We start from the raw sequence: 19,016 nt of genomic DNA on the forward strand, positions 1-19,016 counted from the left end.
CTTTATTGCTCTCTCTCTCTCTCTCTCTCTCTCTCTCTCTCTCTCTCTCTCTCTCTCTCTCTCTCTCTCTCTCTCTCTCTCTCTCTCTCTCTTTAGCGTCACTTCTAAAGTACATTGCACATCTAAAGTCCATTACGCAAGTCACGCCACTAACCCTGCTCATGTCACTGACAATATATATATATATATATATATATATATATATATATATATATATATATATATATATATATATATATATATATATATATATATATATATATATATATACGAGTATATATACTCGTACACAAACACACGCACACTCTGTCTCTCTCTCTCTCTCTCTCTCTCTCTCTCTCTCTCTCTCTCTCTCTCTCTCTCTCTCTCTCTCTCTCTCTCTCTCTCTCTTCTTCTTCTTCTTCCTCCTCCTCCTCCTTGTTTTCCACCACCACCACCTCCTCCTCCTCCTCCTTCATCTTCCACACTCGTCGCAGGCTCTCAACATGTCAGCTTCTATAACACTTTCGTCTTGAATCTACTTAACTGTCTCTTAACGGAATACTCTGGACTACATATTCTTCTTTTTCTCTCTATCCTCCTTCACCTCCTCCTCCACCTCCTCTTCTTTACTCTCATCCTCCTTGTCCTCATTTTCCTCCCTCTTCTGCGTCCTCTTCTGATTTGAAAAAGAAGTTCACACCCAATATAATTTCACAGATGCTTGTTACGTAGACTGAGTGGTGCCAGCGGTGTCATTGTTTCAGCGTGTCTTCATTACTAAGGGGTGATCCATTAACCGTCATTCAGTCTTATTGCTAAGTTTCTGCCATGAGTACCACGCGTTATGAGCCTTGATTTTGTGCCGCCCTTCCTTCCTCCACGTCAAAGAATGGTTAAGGAATAAGAATACCTGTCAATTACAGAAGCAGTGTATTTTGGGAGACGTAACAATACTTGTCGCTCTAAACAAGTCTCGGTCACATAATCATACAAGTAAAGTATTGATCTGAGTAAGAATAGCATGTCTTTTGCTGTGATGTTAGTGCAAATAGGATGGTGATCTCAGACGGAATATTTCAAAGCAAGATTAAGTTGAATGAAGGCATGATGTATATATGAAGGTATAGAGTATATGCGAAAGTAAATTCAATAGAGGGAAGGAAGGAATACGTGCTGTTACTTCTCACCAATTAGTTCTGTGAAAAAAGGCCAGGAGTGGAAACACCAAATGAAGGGAGAAGACTACTGCGAGATAGATGGAATAGTCAGTTAAAATAGGGGAAGCTAATGAAACAGAAAGCTTTTCACTCAACCCCATTTAAAAGTTGTGTTGATGAAACTCGTCCGGACACAAAAAATAGAGCGAGGCGTACTCTAATCAAGGGCGCACGAGACCTGGTAATAGAGCCTTCGTCTGAGCGAGGGAGAGATGAAATGAAGGAGTCAGTTTGGAACGTGTAACTCCATTGACGGTGATTCTGCGCCAGCTGATAGGAGAAAAATCCAATTAAGAGTCTTGGTCAAACAGAGAACGTCCACTATTAAGAAAGGAAGAGAAGTGAATGTTAGTCAAAGGAAATCATTGTCTGGAAGGTTACGTCTGGCCTAGAGGTGGAGGAGTTCAGCTGTATAAGGCAACGAAGGCCGCAGCTTTTTTTCTTGTTCTGATTGTTTATTCAAATGTTGTGCAGCACGGGTTTTTCAATGCCACTGTAACACTGATCATTCAATGCAGATGTTACAGATAGTTAGAAAGGAATGTACAGCCTAAACTCTCTCTCTCTCTCTCTCTCTCTCTCTCTCTCTCTCTCTCTCTCTCTCTCTCTCTCTCTCTCTCTCTCTCTCTCCTCTCTCTCTCTCTCTCTCTCTCTCTCTCTCTCTCTCTCTCTCTCTCTCTCTCTCTCTCTCTCTCTCTCTCTCTCTCTCTCTCCCTAGATATGACCTTCAGTAAACAATTAAATCAATCAATCAATGCCACCACCGATTCACAAAGCACACCAATTTTTCCACCATGATTGCAAACTCCATTAGCAAACACACACACACACACACACACACACACACACACACACACACACACACACACACACACACACACACCACACACACACACACACACACCACTGCTCACCATCTTCTGTACTTCTGGCGACATGAAGGTGAAAAGTGCGAAGGGATGGTGGCGGTGTGTGGGCGTATGAAGGACAGTGGAGCGGTGCAGGTGTTTCTGTAAAGGATAGGGAGAAGGAGGAGGAGGAGGAGGAACAAAGGTAGTTAGGTGTATTTCCTGCTCCCGCTGCTTCATTTCAAGCTTGGCCACAACACAGGAACACACAATCTAAGGCAAAGTTGCAGCATCACACGGAATCGCGAATGAAGCGCCGGAATAACAGAGGTGCGCTAAAGACAACAAAAGAGAACATGATTACGTTCAGCCGCGGCCCGGAAATGCTAATCACGGAGGAAGGAAGAGGGCGAAGACGAGCATCACAATAGTGAGCACGCAACCAATGGGATGTAGAGTGAGAGGAGCGAGGCGCGCGTGCCGGGAAACGCAACGCCTCTGGGGATTAATACTAATAGTAATGCATTGCGGGGAGATTACTGATGGGAATGCCGCTGCGTTAATCTCACCTCACAACGCTGCTTGTAGTGGTGACTCTCGCTCCACCAGCAGCGGGGACTGGCAGCTGCGGTGGTGGTGGTAATGGTGGTGACTGAAAGCAGTGGTTTGTGGTGGTAGCAGTGGTGTTGACTACAGTGATGATGGCAGTATGTGAATATAACACTAGTATAAATACAGAAAAAAAGAATAAGCAGCAGCAGACTCGTTGTCCCTGGACAGGCTGTTCGTTATAAATCACACTGTCTAATCTAAAGAGAGCGATGTATGTCAGTAAAAGCGAATATTTCTCACCTTTCCCTGATGAACTTCACCTGCTCGTTTGGCTTCCTTCTCTAGCCTTGCTCACTGTCCCTAACACATTCTCATTTCTCTTTCTTTCCCTCCTTGACAAAAACTTATCACTCTCTCGTATGCGAACGCCTACCACTCATTTTTCATCACCTCCATCTCTCTCCCCCTCCAGAACTTTTTTTCGTCAGAAAAGCACAGTTCTTCGTTTTTTTACCCATTCACTCACTCTCTGCTGGAGGAAATGTTAATCTCTTTCATTTCTTTTGCTCCCTCACACACTTTTCTTTATCCTTTACTTTGAAGTTGTGTTTGCAGTAGTATTTCATCACTTTATCTACTTGTGACGTTTCTTCTTTTCCCTTATTGACGTCTGTAGTTTCCGTCTTCCAGAGTCACAATATATATTGTTTTCTTAAAGCTGAATTTCTCCCTCATATTTCTACGACACAATTTCCAACTTTTCTTATCTCGGCCATTCCTAATTAAAGAAAGTGAAACATTTCTCTCTGCTCACTGCCCCGCCAGCCTCCTGTGCCGCGCCTCCTGTACCTTGTGTTCCCAAAGATCACGCTGAGCTGCAGTCGTAGCCAAATCTCGTCACGTTTAGCAAATTAGATATGAATTTTTCGGAAGTCTGTATGTTGTCTGGCGCACTGTGCTTTTCTGGCAGCCTCATTTCATTAAATTATACTTCTGTTCGGAAACTCCCGGGCTTGTTGCCTTTGGTTCTCTCCTGCAGTTCTTCTTTAAGAATTCTGTTTGACTTTTGTTTACTTCGCTTTTTTTTTGTTTTACTTTATTTTACTATTGTTGTGTGTGTGTGTGTGTGTGTGTGTGTGTGTGTGTGTGTGTGTGTGTGTGTGTGTGTGTGTGTGTGTGTGTGTGTGTGTGTGTGGGCAATGGTCACGGTGGTCTTGACTATTTCCCCTAAAGATTCCCGAGTCGTGCTTGTTAGGTATCCTTGTCACGTGGAATACACCCAAGGCGGTGGCGCTTGCTACGTGATGCTGCTGCTCTTGTTGTTGTTTTGTTGTTGTTGTTGCTGTTGTTGTTGCTGTTGTTGTTGCTGCTGCTGTTGTTCATGTTGTTGATGATGATGATGGTGGTGCTACTACTGTTATCGTTGTTTTTGTTGCTATTTCTGCTATTGCTGGTGCTACTTCATCAAATATCCCTGATTTTGCCTGATCTTTCCATTTTCTTTAGTAATCTCTTTTGATTGATAATAATACAAACCAATGGCTTTCAGTTGACTTTCCTTTCATACAACGGAGTAGATTTTTCATCATGTTTTTTATTTATTTATTTATTTATTTATTTTTTGTGCGTTATTCTTACGTACCTTTTCTGAGACGCTCTGTTCATCGTTATCTAGTTTCCCGTCTTGCTGGAGGCGGACGGTAGAAGAGGCTATCAGTATGCATAAGTCTACATAAGATGAGGTCTTTGGAAGAACGGAGAGGCGGGGATTATTGTGGAAGTCAGCCCGGACAAGTGAAGTCTACAAAGAGTGCACAGCTATATCTCTTATTTTCTCTGTAATTCCCTTGCTGCGCTAACATTAAGTCCATCACACAGTGCTTTAATTAATTTCCTCCCTTGCCCCTGGCGTGATAAGCCGCTCTTCATTCTCTTTATGGGGTCCATTCGTCCCTCTAGGTGATGGCATGACGGTGATGATGACCGGGGCGATAACAGACGCGGGTGACACAAAAAGGTCTGAGGACTAATGAGCAGTGATAAGAAGTGGCCCTATATACTCTTCACATATCGTCAGTGTGAGTGGACTACAGCGTTTTTCTCCTGTAAAGCGCGTAACATGTATTTGCCTAAATGTTGTATACAGCGCATTGATTGTGTTCGTAATTATATTTTTGTCTAATCTTTTTTGCTTCTGTTCCTGTCTAGTTCTCGCCTTTATTATAGCTCCTTTATCTCCAAACAGGTACATTTCTGCAGGGGAAGAGGTGCTCCCTTAAATAAGCACTAGTGTTCGAAATCTAACCTCGATAGATTGCGTACACACCGACACGAGATCTTATTACTAAACCTAATAAGGAAAATGGACACAATATATTTTTCATCGTACAGAAATTTAACTTAACGAATCTTACGAGCTTACGGAGAAACATTCCTTTTTTACTTTGAACTCAAGCCGTCCTAAATGTGACAGTGGTTGTGAAGAGGACGCTGAAGGAGGGGAATAGCCGACATCAGAGGGTCAGTTGGTGAGGCGGTAAATAATTTTGTTTAGTGGAGGCATAAATATCTCACTGACTGAGAGAGAGAGAGAGAGAGAGAGAGGAGAGAGAGGAAGAGAGAGAGAGAGAGAGAGAGAGAGAGAGAGAGAGAGAGAGATATTATGTCAAAAAGTTCCCCCACACGGACACAAACAGACCACTCGTCCATAAATTGAGACGGGGCACAGCCAGGGCGGGACAGCGGGACGCGGCGGTCACTGGCGGAGTCGCTGCTTCCAGACTTGACTTGGACCGGAGAATAACAGGAGCAGATCTCACTGTGGCGGCTTGTGACTCGAGACTTCCTTCATTACCTAGACTTGCCAGATTGCTAAAGCGGCTCCAGACTTCTCGCATGCACAGTAATATGCAAGGAAACTCGGTGATTGAAAGCACCAGGGCAATATAAGATAAATATTCCGTGAGAAACATATTACGTATCTTTCTGTAATGCTCAATTGTTCATACGTCTTTATAAGTGGCTGTACTTTATACACCATTAATTATATCAAACAGCGGCAGTAAATGAGAACACGATGATCTGTATTCCACTGAGAGTGTTCGGACTATTCAAGCACTGCGAAAGGTTATGAAGGTAGTAATGCGTGGCCAAAGGCTGCCACTGTGAGCCTTAGCTTGTATATTACAATGCACAACATTACCTATCAGAGGACTGTTGCCCTGGACAGTGGATCAGACTTAATAATTTTCATATTTTCAGGAAGAAATATCAAAGTTCTAGTTGAAAATAATGAGGAAACGCAACTGTGCTTTAAATAAACAAAAGGATGTACATTTTCACAAAGGCAAAGAAATTCGTGGTAGCACAGCAATGTAACAGTGGCAAATCATAGTTCAAGTTATAATAAGCCTGACGGGACTGATAGAGCTGAGGGGGCGACACTCGCTGAGGGAAGGGCGAGGGTGCTGCACAAAGACTAGAAACCACTACAAGGGTTAGATACTGCGTTACTGCACGACTTCCTGGGCGTCCCCGTGCGCCACAAAGTTCAGTATTAGCAATATAAACTGTCACGTGCGCGGTGGTCAGCATTTGCAGTGAGGAAAGCGTAAGGAAGTAAAGGAATGAGTGAAAATGACTGGCAGTAATGAAGAAAGTGGATACGGCACTGGCGGTGGAGGAAAGGGAGATGGTGGAGGGCACGATTAAGTATGTGGAAGGGGAACTCTCTCTCTCTCTCTCTCTCTCTCTCTCTCTCTCTCTCTCTCTCTCTCTCTCTCTCTCTCTCTCTCTCTCTCTCTCTCTCTCTCTGTGTACCGCTGGCAGCACAGGGGGAAGGCAGCAGTAAATAAAGGATCGGCTTGATGATATTTCTCAATGAGGTACTCTTGTACTTTTTTTTGTCTGTGTGGTGCGGGCGTGGCGTGCACCTGGCCCAGGCAACACTGGCGTGCGTGCTCCATGTAGGGTTCGATGATTACTGACTGACGTGACTTACAGCCCAGAAAGGGACAGTTTGCGTGGAGCCTTTGAATGTGTGGCAGTATTCTAGCGCACATCACCTGAGGGACTGCCTAATGGTATACCTCTATCAATAACTGTGTGTGTGTGTGTGTGTGTGTGTGTGTGTGTGTGTATGGAGCTGTTGTCGTGTTTCACTCAGCTTGTGTCATGGAAGACTGGTTCCCGCCGAAAGGAAGACAGGCAGATATATAAACGGAGGGAAAGACAAACAGACGCACAAACAGAAAACAAATAACGAAGAGACAAAGTAAGGACTTCCTCCTCCTCCTCCTCCTCCTCCTTCTCCTCCTCCTCCTCCTCCTCCTCCTCCTCCTCCTCCTCCTCCTCCTCCTCCTCCTCCTCCTCCTCCTCCTCCTTTGCCTCTTCTTAATTTTCTCCTTTCTTCTTCAGCAGCTTTGTCCAAGTTCATACGAGATCACTACTCTATTTCACTCAAGCAAACGTGAGATGGGTTAGTGCGCGCATCTGATTTCTGAGTCCGTGATTTCCTTTCTTTTACGCTCCGTACCAGTTACCAGTTACCCCGGCACCGAGGACTGCTTGAGCTCAGTGGCACGAGGCTGGAGGCGGATTCAAATGGCCCCAAGCATGCTAAGCCGTCGTAAGAAGTACATATACGTAAACACAAGGACGCACGTATCACCAAGGAAGGCTGAGAGCACTGCAGACGTCTGAGGGAGCTAACGTCGTATGTATGTGATGCCTTGCTTATTCTGTTGACAGCGGAAGAAGAGAGAGAGAGAGAGAGAGAGAGAGAGAGAGAGAGAGAGAGAGAGAGAGAGAGAGAGAGAGAGAGAGAGAGAGAGAGAGAGAGAGAGAGAGAGAGAGAAGAGGTAAAGAAAGACAAGGAAGAGTATCTCATAAGCTTGGTGAGAGACTGAGAGACGGACAGGAGAGGTAAAGAAAACTAGAATCTTACAAACTTGGAGAGAGAGAGAGAGAGAGAGAGAGAGAGACTGCAGACTCCTGATGAATTATAAATGGTCTTAATGTCATTCTTGGTAAAGCGCCTCTATTTATGTGATTGGATCAGAGCACTACTTACTTTCCATGAAAAATAAAAAATAGATAAATAAGATTCTCGATAAGTCAGTGACGTTTTTATAGAGCTACTAGTAACAACTCATAAGTAAAAATAATCCTCCGATATGAAGAATCAAGAAAATCACACTCAACACATTAATCAAGAAAAGTACTGAAATAAAAAAAGTTTCTCAGAAAAATCTGTAAACCTTTTCATAGGTAACAACAGCAAATCATTAAAAAAATGTACTCTACGTAATTACATTCGTGCCGGTAAGTAACAGTAATAATCTTTTCCCAGGAACTGCTCAAGTCATATCTTGTCTCCCCACTGCTGAAAACACACCAGCGCGCAGACCGCTCACCAACACCATATATATATATATATATATATATATATATATATATATATATATATATATATATATATATATATATATATATATATATATATATATATATATATATCACATAGCCAAGAGCATTACACATCACAGCCATGGGAAACACTGAAGAACTTGTACTTCCCTCCAGCAACACAACGCTAAAGATTATACTAAAAGTTACACTTCATTCACGCCTCAAGTACCAAACAAGGACATTCAGGTACAAAGGCTGGACTGACGTGTAAAACAGAAGACACGAACACCACTAAGTTAGTGCACATCGTAGCACAAGTGAACTAATTTGCAATGCAGAAATGTTTAATGCTAAACGTATTTGTTTCATATTGTAATTAAGACAACAGGCTAAGGTAAAGTGAGTAGTCGGTTAGCGCGCGCGCGCGCGTGTGTGTGTGTGTGTGTGTGTGTGTGTGTGTGTGTGTGTACCTTCCCCACTTATTGCGGAAAACATAATATGGGTAGTGATATTGACAGAGGCGAAACAGCACATATTAGTACAATTTATATAAAATACCGATGTACACACACACACACACACACACACACACACACACACACACACACACACACACACACGATTGGATGAGCCATTACGCTACCACGCCTCTACACGCTCCCTGTCGCCAGTTGGACCATAAAAACGAACGACACCCCCCTTTTCTCTCTCTCTCTCTCTCTCTCTCTCTCTCTCTCTCTCTCTCTCTCTCTCTCTCTCTCTCTCTCTCTCCACCCAGCCTCCCTCCCTCCTGATGGTGGCCGCCTCTCCGTCAGGTGAATGGGACCGAGAGTAATATACGAGGCAGGTGAGGCAGACACTCGCTGCTAACGTGTGCCTGCTGCGGCATACACTCACTTAGGCTTAGGATTTCCGTTTTTTTTTTTTTTTCTGTTGCCAATTCGTGTCCTAAAGTTTAAGGTAACTGTCATCTCTACAATTTCATGTTTATTTAAGTGGAACAAGACACATTATTTTGGGCAATTAGTATTTTTTTTAACATCTGAAATAAAGTTTCTGGTATTTGTAACACATTTTTTTTAACTGCAGTAAGGGATTTTTTAAGCACTAAATGTCATTCTCTGCAAGTTTTCTGCTATATTGTCATGTTCTGTATGATGTGTTTTTCACACGTGTTCTCTTTTCCCACACCTGGCGTCATAAAGATGAGTGAGCGTGACGCCCGTGTCACGACAGCTTTCATCGGGCTGGATTTACTGGTGGTGACAGGTAACATTTCCAGGCTAATGTCTAACTTCCGCCCGTCTATGCATGGCACATCTTATCTATCAGAGTACAATATATTACACTAGTTCCCATCACATGCTGGCGTGCGCCACTCCCCTGCGCCTTTTTATTATTCGTTATCGAATTCATTAATAATCATTAATCATCACACCTGTTGTATTATTGAATGGCTCAGCGCAACATTCCACCTGTGCTATATTGTATTGAATAAATCCCTATCGTGCTCCGCAATGCGTCATTGCCGCACGCCTTTTTATCGTGGGTTGTTTAATCTATTAACGTAACAACGCCCGTTGTATTACTTTATCGATTAGCCAAGAATTACGCCTGTTATGTTACGGCGGCGCGGTGCTGTCCTCGCCACAGCTGTGCCACGTGTGTGTGTGTGTGTGTGTGTGTGTGTGTGTGTGTGTGTGTGTGTGTGTGTACCCAGTACCAAGTGACTATCTCTCCCACTGCCGCGTGCATCACGCCTCGCTGCTGGTGTTGCAGACTATGCAATAGCAACTAAGAGTATGAGACAGTCAGACGCCATTCTGGCAATACCTTATCAACATATTTAAGTTGATGAAGAGACGAACACATCTCTTCTCTAATTCCGCCAAACAAATCGCCAGGGCGTCTCGCCTCGCTACGTCGAGCAGTGTGCAAACATCGTCTTCATTAACTATCAAATAGATCTAAGACTTTATCGTGAAGAATCACACACAGATTATCCTCCACTTGGGAGTGTGTGTGTGTGTGTGTGTGTGTGTGTGTGTGTGTGTGTGTGTGTGTGTGTGCGTGCGTGCGCATGTCTAGAGGGTGTTCACTCATCAGAAGCTAAATGCTCCTTATCTCGCTTGTTAAAGAGGCTAATTAGGGACGACAAACACTCAAAATAACACGACGCATCACTGCAGACTCAACAAAGACCAGATCCAGGTCAGCAGAAGCAAAAAAAAAAAAGCAGTAGGGAGGGACACACACAGAGCTCGTGTCTGGAACAAGTTATCTGGAGCGGGAGGGTACAATGAACAAAGGAGAAAAGAACAACATAACCTAAAAAAAAAAAAGAAAATGGCGGGGGGCGGGAGGAAGGCGGAGGAATGAAGCAATGCAGGAAATGTGTGCGCTCAGGATGGAAGGCGTGGGAGTAGTCAGCTGGTGCGACGCTACACACACACACACACAGACACACACACACACACACACACACACACACACACACACACACACACACACACACAGAGAGAGAGAGAGAGAGAGAGAGAGAGAGAGAGAGAGAGAGAGAGAGAGAGAGAGAGAGAGAGAGAGAGAGAGAGAGAGAGAGAGAGAGAGAGAGAGAGAGATATTACTTCAAGCTTTCTGCATTACTGAGAAACGTACTAACCTGACTGGATGTGCTGCTGTAACTGTCTCATCGTGTTGCAGGTGCCTCCCTTGTGAGGAGGAGGAGAAGGAGGAGGAGGAGGAGGAGGAGGAGGAGGAGGAGGAGGAGGAGGAGGAGGAGGAGGAAGAAGAAGGCAACGAAGATAGGTTAAAAGAAAGATAGAAAATGTTCATGAAAGAAGGAAAGAACACAAGCCAGCCTCGTTTTTGGCAACGTGAACCGCCATCACAAACACATCACCGCCTCTTTCTGTTTCTTCTCCTGCTTCTTCCCAATCCACCACCAGCCCCTTCCTCCTTCCCTCTTCAGCCTTCACTCACCCCATCATCCCGCACCTCTTCCACCAGTCCAGATTCCATCAGATTCTTCCCCAGCCCCCCACAAAAGCTAACCTCATTCTGCCCACCATTCCCCCAATCCCTGGCAACCTTCCTTCTTCTCCCGTGCACCCACAAACTCACACACTACACGTGACTTCAAGTAGTAATGGAAAGCGTGGGCATGTTTGCTATACTCATCCTCCTCCTGCTTCCTCCACCGGTAAGCTACGCATGGTCTTCAAGCACTCAACATGACCGCGTTACAGGCAAACCCCAGTTCACCACACACAGGCCGCTGTTCACTATTTCAGGGATGTCTGTCTTACTGTCTTTCCAACCCGCTCATTACTACCACCCCCACCACCACCACCACCATCACCACTGCATCACCGCGGACATCACAACGTCCAGCAAGGTCCAGTGTCGTGTTAGGCGGGCGCGTCCCTCTAATCCTTCCTAAGACTGACCGTGAACTCTACCGACGATGATAAAAGTTATGACAAATGAGTGAGGCGGGGCGTGGCGGCGCTGGGCGAGGCGGGGAGGCGCGAGGCGGTATGGCTCGGGGTGGGGTGGCGAAAATTTTAGGGGTTGTGAAGGAAGGAAAGGATGGAGAGAGAGAGAGAGAGAGAGAGAGAGAGAGAGAGAGAGAGAGAGAGAGAGAGAGAGAGAGAGAGAGAGAGAGAGGGAGGCGGATGATAGGGAGCGGAAAGAACGAAGTGCATGTGAGGAGAGGATGGGAAGAGAACGTGAATATTTATCGTTGTTGCAGTGTAGCGGGGCTTGAGTGAGGAGGCGAGGGAGTGAGAGTGAGGGGGTGAGGAGGGGAGAGATGGAGAGGCAGGGATGGAGGGCACGTGTGTGGTGAGGAGAGTTAGGGAAGGAGGATGTTGGGAAAAGAGTAGTGCGAGGAAGGGGAGGAGAATGAACGTGAAAACCTCTTTTGGCGTGGCAGAATGCAACCGGACGGGAGGAATGAAGTAAGTGAGTGGCTGAGAGGGACAGGAGGATGTAAGAGGCGGGAGGAAGAAGAATTATGACAAGGGGAAGGAAATAAGAGTGAATGAAGGGAGGAGAAAGCGACGGAGTGTGTGGTGTAAACATAGGCTGTGGGGTGTTTGCTGCTGCTGCTGCTGCCGCTGCTGCTGCTGTGTGTGTGTGTGTGTGTGTGTGTGTGTGTGTGTGTGTGTGTGTGTGTGTGTGTGTGTGTGTGTGTGTGTGTGTGTGTGTGTGTGTGTGTGTGCCAGCTTAGTTCATAAAATCTCCTGGCCTCATCTCTGCACTTTATTGCATCTTCCCGGACTTGTCACTCTGCGTGCGCCTCTCCATGCATCTTTTATTAGTTTCAACTCAGTGTGATTCACGCCCATTAAATAGACAGAAAATTTGCACTTCTGGTTATTCTGTATTGCTTGATGATGGAATTATTTGCTTTTTCATCTTCAGTTATTAGTAAGTTTATTTTCAAGAGCTTAAGAAAGCAACAGGTATATAGATAAGCGTGCCACAGCGCTTGGGAGCGATGCTCTGTGATACAGCAGGCAAGTTGGGCGTAGCTTGGCGAGAGCATGACCGAGGTGTTCTTCCTGTAGTGTGCACTACTTAGGCTCAGAGTCATAACCAATTCCTATATCCAAGGAGGCTGCACGCACCACTGAAATCAGAGCTATTAGCAAATTCATCTTCAACGCCACTCCGTTGTGGTGAGGGACAAGCATCGGAGTGAAGGCCGCACGTTGCAGCCTGTCAGGCTCACTGCCCGGAGCCACTGGCTAATTGTTCCTCTATAGCACGTTCGATAGCGACACTGCAAGAATTGCTACTGCTGCCAGTGTGTACTGCACAGTAACTCTTGCAGCAAGCCAACTAGCGAGCTGTAATCATTACAAAGCCTCAGCTGACATTTATGACACTCCGCTTAGAGGCAAGGGTTACACTGGACGGGGACATCAGCTTTACAGCGAGGGAGTCCGGTGCCAAGCTGAGCACAAGACGGGTGGCCTCCGCTCGCCAGACACCAGACGGCGGTGCGAGTCATTAGCCTCTTGAAAAAGTTGAGTCATGCATGATTTGTGAAAAAAAGAAATGAAATAATTGCCTACACGATTGATGGCGCTTTGTTAACGTTTGCATCGCCCGGGAAACAACTGTAGCTACTTGACTATTTGTAGAGAAGAAGGGGAAGGCCACACTCATCCATGACATGGCTCACGTGACCAGTCTGACGTGTGAATGACCACCGCTTGGCATAACGTAAGCTGCAGCCTATGAGGTGAAGTCTGCAGGGCTGTGGTTTAGTAATTTTAAGTAGGGATGTGAGAGGATACACCAGGAATGATGAGAAAAGAAAGGATGTACTCCAGAGCGGGTGTCGCCTGTCATCCGACAGCGACAAAGTGAACGCGTGGGTCACGGCAGAGGGAGAACTAACTCCCTGACGCTTCCCCAACACCGGTTATTGCTCTTATAATTAATGGCTGTACAACAGTTTAAGACAAAATTTCATTTGACCACTTGAAGACAAAAGACATTTATATCAATACTTAGAATGAGGCATCCTCAGCGTACTCCAGGACACACAGTGCAATGTACCACTGCTACAGTTGGCGGAATGAGGGAACACTCGTCCCTCCACTGCCGAGAAGGGAACCACATTTACCGCCTCTTGAGTGCCGTGAGAGTCATTCACTGGCTGACAGGTCCGCGACAGTTCGCTCCTTCACCAGCCACACAAGCCATCCACGTAATGAAAACACCTGATGAAAAGTGAGCAGGTTGGCGCTTGAGGCGACCACTACACAACCCACACGCCAACCCTGTGTAGCACATCACTCGCAGGCGTCAAGTGTGTCAGTCTGGCCGTGTGTGTGTGTGTGTGTGGTGTGTGTGTGTGTGTGTGTGTGTGTGTGTGTGTGTGGAAGAGAGAGATGAAGGCCCATGTACATCGTTTAGTTGAATTGCTGCACTGAATGTGTAGTGTGTGCTTCACACGGAGTGCAAGAGTGCACGCGGATGGGTAGTTTGTAGATAGTTTTAAACGGCACAGCGACATGAGAAAAAAAAAAAAAAAAAAACTGGTGAACCAGTAGCGATGCCTGAACGCTCTTGCCTCGATTACCCGCCTTTACCATTCATCTGGCGCCTGACACATCAAACAACAGGCGTAAAAACTATACCGCGGCATACGCACGCCAGCGTTTGTAACCCAGACCTTTGGATGCACACCAAGAATAAACTTTTGCCTGTGTCTGCAGCGGCGATTACGAGTAGTGGACAGCGTGCCCCTGTACCTCCAAACATCGTATACTTGGCTTTTAGGCTGGAGCTGACTAACTTTATAGCACGCCCACTGTGCACTTACTGTAAAGCATCGCAGTGTTACGACATTTAACGGCAAGCCTCGTCGTATTCGGAAGTCGAGGGGTTACGGGAGAGTTGTAACGAGTGGAAGTGAGCACCCTTAACTCCAGACATCAAACAACCCCCGCCCCATGCCATACAACCTCCCGCGTCACCCCGACACCCGCCCCCCCCGCGTTCACACTCCCCGGCAGGCAAAATGGATCCTCATCAAGGGTAAAACACGATAATACGCCTCGATGACCAAAATTTACTACAGATACATGTTCATCCCAGACCCTTCCCTCTTTATAGCAGAACCCCCCCCACCTTTCTGCGTGTGGGTGTGTGTTGCAGGCCGAGCTGAGCAGCCGAAAGCTACTTGTAATTAAGTTCTCGCTGGTCTCTCTCTGTCAGCAGCGCAGGTCCGTGCTGGCAAAGCGCCGGTGTCTGCTACACTGCTTTGTTGCCTAGCTGCTAAAAAGAGCGGCACGTCATGCTTCTCTTTCACGATTTCCCTCCGCTCATAAGAGACTACAACGCGACTTTTATGCAGATTCACTAAAGCATATGCCGCTATTTGCTTCTGTAATGTGCATAATTTTTTACATTATCCTCCTGCTGTATGAGAATAGCTGTTAGCAAGAAACACGCCAAAGCAACACCACTCTCAACTAACTGACTTACTGAACCACTTGTAAAATCCACATGAGTTTTTGTTGTACTCAAGAAAAAAAAAAAAGTCACCTCTCTCTCTCTCTCTCTCTCTCTCTCTCTCTCTCTCTCTCTCTCTCTCTCTCTCTCTCTCTCTCTCTCTGACGACAGTGTGTGTGTGTGTGTGTGTGTGTGTGTGTGTGTGTGTGTGACATTCACTGTGGCAGAGGGAGTGACAGAAACCGGAAGGTGAAATTTACACCTTTGTTTTCTGGCGATGATTCGAGGAAAAAGATTGAATAAATTAGTAAAGAATCATTGAATCAATAGCCGACACGTGTACATAAAGACGCACTTAAGCTGCATACATAGGTACATTCAATACTATAGAGATTTATATATGTATTATAACAAAGAGCACGGCGGTGTCGACTAGGAAGTGCTCCATCACAACCACCACCACCACCACCACCACCTTCCCCCATCCCCCAAATACTCGCATAGCACACAACACACAATAAAATTTCAATCAATCTCCTGCTATGCTTCAATTCCTGAACACACACACACACACACAGATACACTAACAGGGATAACACTTTACTCCCCATTTCCTTCAGTAAGTTTTCAGAATTCCTTTTCAATGTTGTTTTATCATGCCAAATGAAGAATCATGCTTTACTTTTTTTTTTTTAATTAATTCTCCTCTCTGTTTTTTCTTCCAGGTTGTGCACAAGACCCTCAATGTTGTTGGCATTGCCGTGCTGTGCTGTGCTGTGCTGTGCTGTGCAAGGCTCGGGGATGTATTAATACTGGTGGTGATGATGGCCACGACACACTGACACACACACACACACACACACACACACACACACACACACACACACACTGATAGCACCACACACATACAAGGCTTAAGGGAGGATATATCACGTAACACACCACACATACACACGCACAAGAGTAATACATATATACACATGCAGATGCTGAGGCAACTGACAATAGCCCCTTTTCTGTTCCCTCCTACTTTCTCTATCCTCATTTTCGATCCAAAGCTGGATGCTGCGTTTATGTGCGCAATGACTTAACCTGCTCTCGTGCCCACGCTCTTGAATCTTCCGAGTTTTCCACCATCTGGCTTCGACTACAGAGTCATTCTCATACTAAATTTATCTGTGCTGTATACCTCTCTCCTAACTCCTCTGACTATAAGAAATTCTTTGACTACTTAACTTCCAAAGTGGAGCACATTCTGACCCTCTTCCCTTTTGCAGAGATCTCCATTCTTGGAGACTTCAATGTTCACCACCAGCTTTGGCTTTCCTCTCCCTTCACTGACCATCCTGGTGAACTAGCCTACAACTTTGCTATCCTCCATGACCTAGAGCAATTGGTGCAACACCCTACTCGTATTCCTGACCGTCTTGGAGATACGCCCAACATTCTTGACCTTTTCCTGACCTCTAATCCTTCTGCTTATGCTGTCACCCTTTCTTCTCCGTTGGGCTCCTCCGATCACAATCTCATATCTTTATCTTGTCCTATCACTCCAATCCCTCCTCAGGATCCCCCTAAGCGAAGGTGCCTCTGGCGTTTTGCCTCTGCTAGTTGGGGGGACCTGAGGCGGTATTTTGCTGATTTTCCTTGGAATGACTACTGCTTCCGTGTCAGAGACCCGTCTTTGTGTGCTGAGCGCATAACAGAGGTGATAGTGTCTGGCATGGAGGCGTACATTCCTCACTCTTTTTCTCGTCCTAAACCTTCTAAACCTTGGTTTAACACAGCTTGTTCTTGTGCTATACATGATAGAGAGGTGGCCCACAAAAGGTACTTAAGCCTTCCTTCACCAGAATCTCATGCACTTTATATTTCTGCCCGGAACCATGCCAAGTCTGTTCTCCAACTAGCCAAAAACTCCTTCATTAACAGAAAATGTCAAAACCTTTCAAGATCTAACTCCCCTCGTGATTTCTGGCATCTAGCCAAAAATATCTCCAATAACTTTGCTTCTTCTTCTTTCCCTCCTCTACTTCAACCAGATGGCACCACTGCTATCACATCTATTTCTAAAGCTGAACTCTTTGCTCAAACCTTTGCTAAAAAACTCTACCTTGGATGATTCTGGGCTTGTTCCTCCCTCTCCTCCACCCTCTGACTACTTCATGCCTCGTATTAAAATTCTTCGTAATGATGTTTTCCATGCCCTCGCTGGCCTAAACCCTCAGAAGGCTTATGGACCTGATGGGGTCCCTCCTATTGTTCTCCGAAACTGTGCCTCCGTGCTTGCACCTTGCCTAGTCAAACTCTTTCAGCTCTGTCTGTCAACATCTACCTTTCCTTCTTGCTGGAAGTTTGCCTACATTCAACCTGTTCCTAAAAAGGGTGACCGCTCTAATCCCTCAAACTACCGTCCTATTGCTTTAATTTCCTGCTTATCTAAAGTTTTTGAATCTATCCTCAACAGGAAGATTCTTAAACATCTATCACTTCACAACCTTCTATCTGATCGCCAGTATGGGTTCCGTCAAGGACGCTCTACTGGTGATCTTCTGGCTTTCCTTACTGAGTCTTGGTCATCCTCTTTTAGAGACTTTGGTGAAACTTTTGCTGTTGCCTTGGACATATCAAAAGCCTTTGATAGAGTCTGGCACAAAGCTTTGATTTCCAAACTACCCTCCTACGGTTTCTATCCTTCTCTCTGTAACTTCATCTCAAGTTTCCTTTCTGACCGTTCTATTGCTGCTGTGGTAGACGGTCATTGTTCTTCTCCTAAATCTATTAACTGTGGTGTTCCTCAGGGTTCTGTCCTGTCACCCACTCTCTTCTTATTATTCATTAATGATCTTCTAAACCAAACTTCTTGTCCTATCCACTCCTATGCTGATGATACCACCCTGCACTTTTCCACGTCTTTTCATAGACGTCCAACCCTTCAGGAGGTAAACATATCACGCAGGGAAGCCACAGAACGCCTGACTTCTGATCTTTCTAAAATTTCTGATTGGGGCAGAGCAAACTTGGTATTGTTCAATGCCTCAAAAACTCAATTCCTCCATCTATCAACTCGACACAATCTTCCAGACAACTATCCCCTCTTCTTCAATGACACTCAACTGTCCCCCTCTTCTACACTGAACATCCTCGGTCTGTCCTTTACTTATAATCTGAACTGGAAACTTCACATCTCATCTCTAGCTAAAACGGCTTCTATGAAGTTAGGTGTTCTGAGACGTCTCCGCCAGTTTTTCTCACCCCCCCAGCTGCTAACTCTGTACAAGGGCCTTATCCGTCCATGTATGGAGTATGCTTCACATGTCTGGGGGGGTTCCACTCATACTGCTGTTCTAGACAGGGTGGAATCAAAAGCTTTTCGTCTCATCAACTCCTCTCCTCTAACTGACTGTCTTCAGCCTCTCTCTCACCGCCGCAATGTTGCATCTCTTGCTGTCTTCTACCGCTATTTTCATGCTAACTGCTCTTCTGATCTTGCTAACTGCATGCCTCCACTCCTTCCGCGGCCTCGCTGCACAAGACTTTCTTCTTTCTCTCACTCCTATTCTGTCCACCTCTCTAACGCAAGAGTTAACCAGTATTCTCAATCATTCATCCCTTTCTCTGGTAAATTCTGGAACTCCTTGCCTGCTTCTGTATTTCCACCTTCCTATGACTTGAATTCCTTCAAGAGGGAGGTTTCAAGACACTTATCCACCAATTTTTGACCACTGCTTTGACCCTTTTAGGGACTGGCATTTCAGTGGGCATTTTTTTTATTAGATTTTTGTTGCCCTTGGCCAGTATCCTTCCTACATAAAGAAAAAAAAAAAAAAAAAAAAAAACCTTCCTAACAATATAAAATAAACATTGAGCGTGAGAAAACAGGAAGGTCTTAGGACTAATCCTCGTTGGTGATAAGAGAGATGCACTGTAGATCATTGCTGTGGGCCTCACCGGAAGGGAGGGTGAGGTTAATAGATACGGAAGAGATGGATGGGGAAGAGAAGCTGAAAAAAATAATAGAATAAAAATGAATTAG

At 45.4% G+C, this 19,016-nt stretch overlaps 2 long non-coding RNA genes across 7 annotated transcripts in view; one reads left to right on the top strand and one right to left on the bottom strand.

The window, feature by feature from the left end:
- Positions 1-19,016, bottom strand: part of LOC135099135 (uncharacterized) — a 38,722-nt gene that overhangs the window by 16,247 nt on the left and 3,459 nt on the right. Inside the window, exon 2 of one of the 3 annotated variants that reach the window (XR_010267700.1) lies at positions 2,617-2,699. The exons of the other annotated variants lie outside the window; for them this stretch is intronic. This is a non-coding gene — a long non-coding RNA (uncharacterized LOC135099135). The remainder of the gene's footprint in view (positions 1-2,616; positions 2,700-19,016) is intronic. 3 annotated transcript variants of the gene reach the window in all.
- LOC135099137 (uncharacterized) overlaps positions 1-19,016 on the top strand; it is a 160,177-nt gene that overhangs the window by 7,040 nt on the left and 134,121 nt on the right. The gene's annotated exons all lie outside the window — the stretch shown is intronic.

Source organism: Scylla paramamosain, unplaced genomic scaffold (assembly GCF_035594125.1).
Source record: "Scylla paramamosain isolate STU-SP2022 unplaced genomic scaffold, ASM3559412v1 Contig106, whole genome shotgun sequence".
Lineage (NCBI taxonomy): Eukaryota > Metazoa > Arthropoda > Malacostraca > Decapoda > Portunidae > Scylla > Scylla paramamosain.